The 4347-nt window shown below is 36.6% G+C and overlaps 1 long non-coding RNA gene across 1 annotated transcript; it reads left to right on the top strand.

Annotated features, from left to right (window-relative positions):
* The first annotated feature begins 2107 nt into the window (after positions 1-2107).
* LOC131598809 (uncharacterized) lies at positions 2108-3989 on the top strand. The gene is made up of 3 exons (XR_009282404.1): positions 2108-2133; positions 2233-2391; positions 3878-3989. It is a non-coding gene; the product is annotated as an uncharacterized LOC131598809 (long non-coding RNA).
* The last annotated feature ends 358 nt before the right edge of the window (positions 3990-4347 follow it).

Here is a 4347-nt window from a genome sequence, read left to right as displayed (position 1 = left end):
TGTAGAAATTGCATATGATAGACAACATTTTTGAAAACGGGAAAGAAATTCTAGAAATTTCATATAATAGTCCACATTTTTGGAGAAGGGAAAGAAATTTGCAGATATTGCATATGATAGACAATGTTTTTGAAGAAAGGAAAGAAATTTCTAAAATTGTATAGACAATGTTTTTGAAGAAAGGAAAGAAATTTCTAAAATTGTATATGATAGTACACGTTTTTGGAGAAGGGAAGAAATTCTAGAAATTGTATATGATAGTCCTCGTTATTAGAGAAGGGAAAGGAATTCTTGAAATTGCATATGATAGTCCACATTTTTTGAGAAGGGAAAGAAATTTTCAAAAATTGCATATGCTAGACCACGTTTTTGGAGAAGGGAAAGAAATTCTAGAAATTGCATATGATAGTCTACGTTTTTGAAGAAAGGAAAGAAACTCCTAAAATTGTATATGATAGTCCACGTTTTTGGAAAAGGAAAAAATTCCAGAAATGGCATATGATAGTCCACGTTTTTGGAGAAGGGAAAGAAATTTCTAGAAATTTGCATATGATAGACCTTGTTTTTGGAGAAGGGAAAGAAATTCTAGAAATTGCATGATATAGTCCACGTTTTTGGAGAAGGGAAAGAAATTTGTAGAAATTGCATATGATAAACCACGTTTTATGGAGAAGGGAAAAAATTCCAAAAATTGCATATGATAGTCCACGTTTTTTGAGAAGGGAAAAATTTTCAAAAATTGCATATGATGGACCATATTTTTTCGAAAATGAAAAGAAATTCCATAAATTGCATTTGGTTGTCCATGTTTTGGGAGAAGGGAAAGAAATTTGTAGAAATTGCACATGATAGACCATATTTTTGGAGAAGGGAAAAAATTCTAGAAATCGCATACGATAGTTCATGTTTTTAGAGAATGGAAAGAAATTCCAGAAAATGCATATGATAGTCCACGTTTTTGGAGAAGGGAAAGAAATTTCAGAAATTGCTTATGATAGATCATATTTTTGGGAAAAGGGAAATAAGTTCCAGAAATTGCATATGATAGTCCATGTTTTTGGAGAAGGGAAAGAAATTTGTACAAATTGCATATGATAGACAACGTTTTTGGAAACAGGAAAGAAATTCTAGAAATTGCATATAATTGTCCACATTTTTGGAGAACAGAAAGAAATTTGCAGAAATTGCATATGATAGACCATGTTTTTGAAGAAAGGAAAGAAATTCCTAAAATTGTATATGATAGACAAAGTTTTTGAAGAAAGGAAAGAAATTCCGGAAATTGTATATGATAGTCCACGTTTTTGAAGAAGGGAAAAATTTTCAGAAATTGCATATGATAGTCCACGTTTTTGGAGAAGGGATAAAAATTTCTAGAAATTTGCATGTGATAGACCACGTTTTTGGAAACGGGAAAGAAATTCTAGAAATTGCATATAAGAGTCCACATTTTAGGAGAAGGGAAAGAAATTTGTAGAAATTGCATATGATAGACAACATTTTTGAAAACGGGAAAGAAATTCTAGAAATTGCATATAATAGTCCACATTTTTGGAGAAGGGAAAGAAATTTGCAAATATTGCATATGATAGACAATGTTTTTGAAGAAAGGAAAGAAATTTCTAAAATTGTATATGATAGTCCACGTTTTTGGAGAAGGGAAGAAATTCTAGAAATTGTATATGATAGTCCTCGTTATTAGAGAAGGGAAAGGAATTCTTGAAATTGCATATGATAGTCCACATTTTTTGAGAAGGGAAAGAAATTTGCAAAAATTGCATATGCTAGACCACGTTTTTGGAGAAGGGAAAGAAATTCTAGAAATTGCATGTAATATCCCAATCTTTTGACACCGATAATTATCATTTAAATGAGTAAATGGTAATTAGAGAGAGATCATTGGTCTTATTCCCTATTAATCTAAAGAATGGTTATTAGAAGAATTAGTGGAGTGATTAGAAACAAAGAGGATTGGTTAGAATGGAACTAAATGGCATTGTTGTAAATAAGGTTAAGTTGGAGGGCATAATGGACTTATTTAATGCTTGCATGTGGACATAAAGGACATTAGATTTAATTGCATGAACTTAGGGGGTTGTTTTCGCAACTATTGGTACAGCTCCACTAAATCAGGTATATCTCTCTGCTCGTAAATCTGATTGAGCTGATTCTGGTCCCGTTGGAAAGCTAACGAATTTCTCTTCGATTTGCACCTATGGTTCGCGTTCATAGCTTCTGTTTTGGAGGAGAAAACTGACCTTGAAGTTGTGTCAGTTATGCTGAATGTGTGTTATGGAGAGCTACGAATTTCTTGCTAATGGAGATGGAAGTTTGAGTAAGATAAGAGTTCAAAGGCTGCATTAACACCATCTAAACCTCTATTAATCCAAGGTGAGTCCTTAGATAGTAACTTGGGGATTTACATGTAAGGGTTAGTGATTGGGATTTAGGGATTGTGAGAAATAATCATAAATCCATGACACTAACATGATAATTGTGTTAATTGTTGGTTGCTCTTGTTATTTGTTGGCTGGATATGTCTTTAATTGTTGCATGCAGGTGAGTTCTAGGGGTTAGAATACCCCCATAGTGGAACTGGTGCGTTCTGCATTTTTTTGATTCTGCTATGGTCCGCTAAGCGGGCTAAGACCGCTTAGCGGATGATGAACATTTTTCCAGAAAATCGCGAGTCCGCTAAGCGGACGTGAGGCCGCTAAGCGGAAGATGCTGTTTGTGGAAAAATAAAATATCGCGAACCCGCTAAGCGGACAGGAGCCGCTAAGCGGAAGATGCTGATTGCAGAATTCTGTTTCCTACCCCTTGAGTGCAATTCTGGTTTTCATTCGTAACCGGACTCCTCCCTTATTGTTTATGCGTACCAGTTGGTAGTATGTGACGCTGTTAAGTATTAAATTTCAATACATCCATTTGATTATTTGGAAATTGTGAATTATGCATGATTTGAATGTGATAGTGTAACTACCATTATTTGTTCCTTAATGCTTGATGAATGCAATGTGATGGAACATGAAAATGTGGTGATATCCAAATGTTTTGGCTAAACATTCAGATTGGATTGTCTTATGACCTTACGCTTGTTGTGTGTGCGTATGCTTGAATTGAAGTGACCGGGGGCTAGATTGGGATATACCTCTTACTATGAAGTCAAGGTATTTTCCCGGACCATGGAGTCCGTAGAATAGTCCGATGATGTGATCAAAGGTCGCGCACCTGAGCTACCATTGCAGTGTGCTCGTGAGTTTCCGTACGGGGTTTTACTCACTTGGCGTTAACACACTTGCGTGCTCGGTATGGTGGGAATATGTGGCCACGTAGGCCAATACATTTTCGGTAACTCACCTCTAGTGAAGTCATGTAGACTACTACTAGGCTTTCGCCCGGTGGGCTCATGCGTCAAGATGGCGGTTCGGTACTTGGTGTTAACACACGTGCGTAAAGGTGGTTACCGGGACAATGACGCCATTTCGGCTAATGTCATCTCGCGGCCAGATAGGCTTGTGCGAACCCGCTTAACTACTCTTGGAGTGTGCTTGTACGAGTCTCTTGACAATAGGCATGGGTGAACCCATCGAGGGTGCGTTCATTCTATAATCTAGTCGAGGTTTGTAACGACTTCTGGATTCCCCGTACATGGGTATGGGTTTTGGCATACTTGTTTGTCGATACTTGTGTATGATGAGTCCTATGGTGGACGATTCCTTGTTTTCTCCATACTTGTACCGGATGTGAGGATAAACCCCGAATCAATGGTGGATTCAGTTTTGATGCATGTACCCTGTAGCTCCGAGTGGACCCATAGGATAGGAGGACTCACTGAGATTTAGAAATCTCACCCCAATCAACTTATATTTCTCAGGTGCAGTTTAGTAGCTTTTGACAGATAGCAGTTTCGGATTGATGGCTTGAAGTGGTGTTGGCTCGAAGACCTCGTCAGATCTCTCTTTCCGCTGTGCAGATCCATTGAAGACAAATGTTTTGTAATTCTTATTAGAATTTCAGGTTGTATTGTATTATGGATCTCTCTATATCTATAACTTTTGTATGTACTCAGTATCGATTTAACGTTTCATGCATAATATACTAGTCAGTTATGTATGGGGTGTTACATTGCATATGATAGTCCACGTTTTTGAAGAAAGGAAAGAAATTCCTTAAATTATATTTGATAATGCACATTTTTTGAGAAGGGAAACAAATTCTAGAAATCGCATATGATAGTTCATGTTTTTAGAGAATGGAAAGAAATTCCACAAAATGCATATGATAGTCCACGTTTTTGGAGAAGGGGATTTTTTTTGCAGTAATTGCATATGATAGACCACGTTT

This window comes from Vicia villosa, linkage group LG4 (assembly GCF_029867415.1).
Source record: "Vicia villosa cultivar HV-30 ecotype Madison, WI linkage group LG4, Vvil1.0, whole genome shotgun sequence".
Classification (NCBI taxonomy): domain Eukaryota; kingdom Viridiplantae; phylum Streptophyta; class Magnoliopsida; order Fabales; family Fabaceae; genus Vicia; species Vicia villosa.
Note: the sequence above shows the minus strand (reverse complement) of the source record. Positions and strands in the feature narration are given on the sequence as shown.